Source organism: Nicotiana tomentosiformis, chromosome 5 (genome assembly GCF_000390325.3).
Source record: "Nicotiana tomentosiformis chromosome 5, ASM39032v3, whole genome shotgun sequence".
In the NCBI taxonomy this organism is placed as follows: domain Eukaryota; kingdom Viridiplantae; phylum Streptophyta; class Magnoliopsida; order Solanales; family Solanaceae; genus Nicotiana; species Nicotiana tomentosiformis.
This window is the reverse complement of record NC_090816.1, coordinates 16,199,571-16,207,459: the sequence shown is the minus strand read 5'-3', so window position 1 is coordinate 16,207,459 and position 7,889 is coordinate 16,199,571.

Here is a 7,889-nt window from a genome sequence, read left to right as displayed (position 1 = left end):
GCAAAGCGATGACTATTATTCATTAGGTCATTTTTATGGGCCCGCAAAATATTAGGTGATTCGGAGGCGGTTGCCCGAATTTATGCAGATTGCATTGACTATAGCACACGAAATCTGAGAATCGTCCTTAATTCCTATTTGATGGTCCTAAAACATCAAAAAACGAGGAATAATCATGGTGATGCACTGACTATGGTTCATTAGGTCATTTTTTATTAGCCCGCAAAATTGTAGGAGATTCAGAGCAGGTCGCCCGAATTCATGCAGATGACATGGACTATAATACACGAAAATCTAGGAATCGTGTTGAGTTCCTCTTTATGGCCCTAAAATGCCAAAAATGAGGAATTATCACGGCGAAGCTATGACTACTGTTCATTAGGTCGCCCGCATTCATGCAAATGGTGTGGACTATAAAACACGAAAAACTAGGAATCGTCATGAATTCCTGTTTTATGACCCTAAAATACCAAAAGAGGAGGAACGTCAATAGTGAAGCTATGACTATTGTTCATTAGATTATTTTTGATGGGCTCGCAAAATTTAAGGAGATTCAGAATCGGTTTCTCGAATTCATGCAGATGGCGTGTATTGTAGCATACAAAAATCTAGAAATTCTCCTGATTTCCTAATTTATTGCCCTAAAATGCAAAAAATGAGGAACAATCATGGAGAAACGTTGACTATTGTTCGTTAGGTCATTTTTTATGGGCCTGCAAAATTATAGGAGATTAGAGCCGGTCGTTCGAATTCATACATATGGCATGGACTATAGCACACGAAAATGAGGGAATCGTCCAGAATTCTTATTTTATGGCTGTAAAACGCCAAAAAACGAGGAACAGACATGGCGAAGCGATGCCTTTTGTTCATTAGGCCATTTTTATGGGATCGCAAAATTTAAGAGATTCGAAGTCGGTTGCTCGAATTCATACAGATAGCATGGACTATAGCATACGAAAATCTGGGAATCCTCCTGAATTCATATTTTATGGCACTAAAATGCCAAAAAAGTAAGAACGTAATGACGAAGCGATGACTATTGTTCATTAGGTCATTTTGACGGACCCACAAAATCTTAAGAGATTTGGAACCAGTTACTCGAATTCATGCTGATGGCGTGGAGTATAGCTCATAAAAATCTGTTAATCGTCCTGATTTCCTGTTTTATGGCCATAAAACGCCAAAAACGAGGAACGATCATGGCGAAACGATGACTATTGTTCATTAGGTCATATTTTATGTTATGCTAAATTTTAGGAGATTCATTGCCGGTCACCCGAATTCATGCAGATGTCGTGGACAATAGCACACAAAAATCTGGAAATCGCCCTGAATTCCTGTTTTATGGCCCTGAAATGCCAAAAATGAGGAATGGTCATGGAGAAGCTCTGACTATTGTTCATTAGGTCATCTTTGATGGGCACGCAAAATTTTAGGAAATTCGGGGCCGGTCACCCGAGTTCATGTAGATGGTGTAGACTTTAGTACACGAAAATATGGACATCTCCCCGAATTCATATGTTGTGGCCCTAAAAACGCCAAAAATGAGGAACGGTCATGGCGAAGCGATGGCTATTGTTCCTTAGGTTATTTTTTATAGGCCCGTAAAATTTTAGGAGATTTAGAGCCGGTCGCCCAATTTCATGCATATGGCATGGACTATATAACACATGAAAATAAGGTAATCGTCCTAAATTCATATTTTATGGCCCTAAAATACCAAAAAACAAGGAATGGTTATGGAGCAGCAATGACTATTGTTCATTAGATTATTTTTTATGGGCCATAAAATTTAAGAATATTCGGGACCGATTGCCCGAATTTATGCAGATGCCGTGGACTTAGCAAATGAAAATCTGGAAATCATCATGAATTCTTATTTTATGGCCATAAAGCGCCAAAAATGAGGAACGGTCATGACAAAGCAATTACTATTATTCATTAAGTCATTTTGGATGGGCTCTCACAATTTTAGAAGATTAGGAGTCCGTAAAATTTTAGGAGATTCGGTGTCGGTCACCCGAATTCATGCAGATGTCGTCGACTATAGCACACAAAAATTTGGAAATTTTCCTGAATTCATATTTTATGACCCTAAAACGCCGAAAAGGAGGAACGGTAATGGTAAAGGAATGACTATTGTTTATTAGGTTATTTTTTATGAGCCCACAAAATTTTAGAAGATTCGGTGTCGGTTGCTCGAATACATGCAGATGGCGTGGGCTATAGCACACAAAAATCTGAAAATCGTCCTGATTTTCTATTTTATGGTCCTATAACACCAAAAATGAGAAACAGTCATGGCGAAACGATGACTATTGTTCATTCGGTCATTTTTTATGTGCCGCCAAATTTTAGAAAATTGAGAGCCGGTCACCCGAATTCATTTAAATGTCGTGTACTAGCACACGAAAATATGGGAATCATCCTAAATTCTTATTTTATGGCCCTAAAACGCTAAAAATTGATGAACGGTCATTGAGAAGCGATAACTATTGTTTATCATGTCATTTTTGATGGGCTCACAAAATTTTAGGGTATTCGGGGCTGATCGCCCGAATTTGTGCAGACGGTGTGGACTATAGGACACAAAAATATGAGAATATCCCTGAATTCGTATTTTATGGCCCTAAAAATGCCAAAAACGATAACTATTGTTTATTAGTTTTTTTATGGGCCCGCAAAATTTTTGAAGATTCAGAGTCGGTCGCCCGAATTCATGCAGATGGCGTGAAGTCGTGGAGCACATAAAAATCAGGGAATCGTCTTGAATTCTTATTTTATGGTCCTAAAACGCCATAAAACGAAGAATGGTCATGGAGAAGCGATGACTATTGTTCATTAGGTCATTTTTATGGCCCCGTATAATTTAAAAAGATTTGGGGCCGATCACCCGAATTCATGCAGATGGCGTGGACTCAGCACACGAAAATTTGGAAATCGCCTTGAATTCCTATTTATGATCCTTAAACGCCAAAAAATGAGAAACAGTCATGGCGTAGCGATGACCAGTGTCATTAGGTAATTTTTTAAGGGCCCAAAATATATTAGGAGATTCGGAGCCGGTCTCCCAAATTAATGCAGATTGGCCTGGACTATAGCACACAAAAATCTAGAAATCGTCTTGAATTACCGTTTTATAGCTTTAAAATGCCAAAAATGAGGAACGATTATGGGGAAGCGATGGCTATTGTTCATTAGGTCATTTTTATGTCATGCAAAATTTTAGGAGATTCGGGGTCGGTCGCAAGAATTCATGCAGATGGCGTGGACTATTGTCACGACCCCAATTTCTCTCCATAGGTAGTTTCTAAGACTAGGTAAGCCTAACATGCGAAATAATTGAAATAATAATAGATATAAGTCTCAAACTCAACATCTGTAATAAAACAACGTTACAACTCAACATAATATAAATCTCGAAACCCGATGTAGTACAAGTCACAAGCTCTAAGTATGATTACTGGATAATCTTATATGCCATATCTACATATATATAAAGGATAATGAAGTAAGAGATCTAGAGAGAGGGGAACTCCAAGGCATGCGGACACCGGCAGGTATACCTTGAAGTCTCCGCAGTAGAATCCCGACTAATGCATGGACTGGTAAGAAGCACCTGGATCTGCACAAATAAATGTGCATAATAGTAGCATGAGTACACCACAATGATACCAAGTAAGTTCCAAACCTGACCTCGGTAGAGTAGTGACGAGGTCAGGTCAGGGCCCTACTGGAAATAATAATAGACTGAACAAATGTAGGAAGTGCAATAAATACAGAAATGAAATTGAAACAACGAATAGTATAACAAGATTAGCTACACAGAACTAAGTAAATAGTGCAACACAGAGAAAGACAGTTAATAATATGCTAAGGAAACAACGATCGAGAAAAGTGCAAAGAATGGGGAAATCTCAACAAGAGTCACTACCGAGGTATCGCCTTGTAGTCTCAAATCACAAAATGAATTACAATCTTTCCTTATATTACCGCGGGGGCCTTTACATTTAGTTTTGAAAATTATTTTCCCCCGAAATAACACACCGTATTTTAGCTACCTTATCACACCGCATGGCTTCTAGTAGTTCCCCTACTAGCCACGCATATCAAGCCCACCTTATCTCACCGCATGCATTTCAACACCCAGACCTTATACCACCACATGCGTATCAATATCACAATATATCACAAATCGCACCTCAAGTGCCCAATATTACAATTTGCCAGAGAAACCAAACAATAACAGAGTTTCACAATAAGGAGCCTACAGCTCAACCACAATGTATACAAAGTCTCAACAATATTAACCGGAAGAATAACTCAATGGAATGATATTTCACAACTTAACACTTTGCCTCATTAGGAATCACGGCCTTTGCAACTCAATACCATTTTCAACAACAAGATATTCCAAGAAATAGTAATTTCAAGTAAGAATTCAATAGTTAAATAATGAATACAGAATAAGGAAACGAGAATTTCAACTAAACATGTAGAGCAATTAGCAAGTAAGAGATAAGATAAGTAGACATGTGAAATTAGACTAAGTATGATGACTATAACATGTTAAGCATGAAAGGAATCTACATAGCTAAAATCCGGCAATTTCCATATTTAGCCCGTGTACATACTTGTCACCTTGCGTACACGACTCTTACATATCACAATTATCACAAGCAACACCAATCCTAAGGGAAAATTCCTTCACACAAAGTTAGGAAAGCCACTTACCTCAAACCACGCTAAATCAATTCACTAGAAGGCCTTTACCTTGATTTTGCAACTCCGAACGGCTCAAATCTAGCCAAAACAATTTCATACTATAGATATAACTATAGGAAACCAATTCAAATAATGAAATTACGATCTTTGCAAAGAATTGAAAATCGACCCAAAATGTCAACTCAGGCCCGCATCTTAGAACTCGACCAAAATTATAAAATCCGAACACCCATTCGATATCGAGTCCACTCATACAAGAATTACCCAAATCTGACCTCAATTCGCCTTTCAAAACTAACAAATTTAGCCTAAGGAGTTTCTACCATTTCCCCCCAATTTCCAACTCCAAAGCACTAATTAAATGAAGAAATTATCAATAGATTCATGTAAATGAATCAAAAACGTGTTGGAATTCCTTACCCCAATGTTCTCTCTGAAAAACCCTTGAGAAATCGCCTCCCAACGAGCTTCTAAGTCCAAAAATGAATTATGAATCAAACCCTCGGATTTTTCCCTTTTGTGCCTAGTTAAATCGCACATGCGACCCAACTGCCGCATTTACGGCTCCGCACCTGCGGAATTTCCATCGTAGGTACGGCCATGACGTAACTCCTCACTCTCTGCTTTTGCAATTAAAGGGCCACATCTGCGCATGCGTACCTGTGAAAAAAAATTTCCGCACCTGCGATTACTATCGCTTCTGTGTTTCTCTCCTTCGCAAAAGCGAAGTTGCGCATGCAGATATCTTCTCGTTTCTGCGACCCCATCTAGACATGGCCAGCTCCGCACCTGCGATCTACAGCTCACTTTTGTGATCCCTTACCTGCGGCCAATTCCTCCGCAGGTGCAAAGATACCAGAAGTTGCAAATCTTCAGCAAATTCTACAAGTCCAAATTGTTCCGGATTATATCTAAATCACACCCGGGGCTCCAGGGGCCCCATCCGAATATACCAACAAGTTCCAAAACACATAACGGACATACTCGAGGCCTAAAATCACATCAAACAATGTAAATTCTATGAATCTCTACCCAAATTCAAGCCTATGAACTTCCAAATTCCGAAACTGATGCCGATTCATACCAAATCAAGTCCGATTGACTTCAAAATTCACACACAATTCATAATTTATATTACAGACCTATTCCAACTTTCGGAATTGATATCTGATCCCAATATTAATAAAGTCAACTCCCGGTCAAGCTTTTCAAAATCTTCCATTTTCCAACTTTTACCAATTCACGCAGAAACAGTCTACGGACCTCCAAATCAACATCCGGATATGCTCCTAAGACCAAAATTACCATACGTATCTATCATAACCATCAAAACTCTATTCCTGAGTCATCTTCATACAACTCAAACTGCGGTCAACTCCTATGGCTTAATCCTCCAACTTAGGGACTATGTGTCGCATTTCACTCTGAAACTCACCCGAAACCAAAATCAAACACCCCGACAAGTTACATAACCACAATATAACATAGAGGAAGCATAAATTAGGGGATCAGGGCTACAATACTCAAAATAACCGACTAGGTCATTACAACTATAGCACACGAAAATCTAGAAATCGTCTTAAATTCCTCTTTTATTGCCCTAAAAAACCAAAAAATAGGAACGATCATGAAGAAGTGATAACTATTATTCATTAGATCATTTTTATAGGCCCATGAAATTTTAGGACATTTCAAGTCGGTCGCCCCAATTCATAGAGATGGCGTGGACTATGGCACACGATTTGGGAATCGTCTTAGAGAAACAATGACAATTTTTTATTAAGTCATTTTTATGGTCTCGCAAATTTTTATGAGATTCGAGGCCGGTCGTCTGAGTTCATGTAGATGGCATGGACTATAGCAAACGAAAATCTGGGAATCGTCCTGAATCTTTATTTTATGGCCCTAAAACGCATAAAATGAGGAATGGTTATTGTGAAGCGATGACTATTTTTCATTAGGTCATTTTCTATGGGTCCGTAAAATCTTAGGATATTCAAAGCCGGTCACCCCAATTCATGCAGATGGTATGGACTATAGCATACGAAAATCTAGGAATCTACCTGAATTCCTATTCTATGGCCCTAAAATACCAAAAATGAGGAATGGTAATGGTGAAGCGATGACTATTGCTCATTAGGTCATTTTTCATGGGCCTGCAAAATTTTAGGAGATTCGGGGGCCAGTCGCCCGCATTCATACAAATGGTCTAGACTATAACACACGAAAATCTAAGAATCGTCTTGAATTCCTATTTTATGGCCCTAAAACGTCAAAAATAACGAGGAACGATCAAGGTGAAGCGATGACTATTGTTAATTAGGTCATTATTTATGGCCCGCAAAATTTTAAGAGATTGGGAGTCGGTAGCCCGAATTCATGTAGATGGCGTAGACTATAACACTCAAAAATATGGGAATCGTCTTGAATTCCTATTTTCTGACCCTAAAACATCAAAAAATGAGGAACGGTTATGGAGAATTAATGACTATTGTTCATTAGGTAGATCAACTATCAATTTCTAATATCTCAATCAACATATATTGAGGGGGACCAACTTTGAATGTTCTTAATTGTAAAGACCCGACCGGTCATTTTGAGTATTAGCGCTTCGTTCAATGGCATAAGGTTTCGAGTAGCTCCATATTATGTGTTATGACGTACGTGCATAGTCGAGTTCGGACTTCAGATGATTCGGGATTGACGTGGAGGAAGGATTCGTGTTTTAGAAGTTTAAGTAGTAAGAGTTGTCTGGAATTTGACTTTTATGTAAACGACTCCGGAATAGTATTTTTATGGTTCCAATAGTTTTGTATGGTGATTTTGGACTTCGGCGTGCGTCCGTATTTGTATTCGGAGGTCCGTAGGGTAATTTGAAATATTTCGGCGAAAATTGGAAAGTTGAAATTTTTGTAAGTTGAGAGGTTTAACCGAGAATTGACCTTGTTGATATCGGGGTTGGATTTCGATTTCGAAAGTTGGATTAGCTTCGTTATGTCATTTGGTACTTGCATGCTAATTTGACATCATTTCGGGTTGATATGATGTGTTTCGGCACGGGTTTTGGGAGTTAAAAGACTTGGAAATTTATGAGTTCGATTCGTGGTGCGATTCGTAGTTTTGGCGTTATTTGATGTGATTCGAGGCCTCGAGTAGGTCCA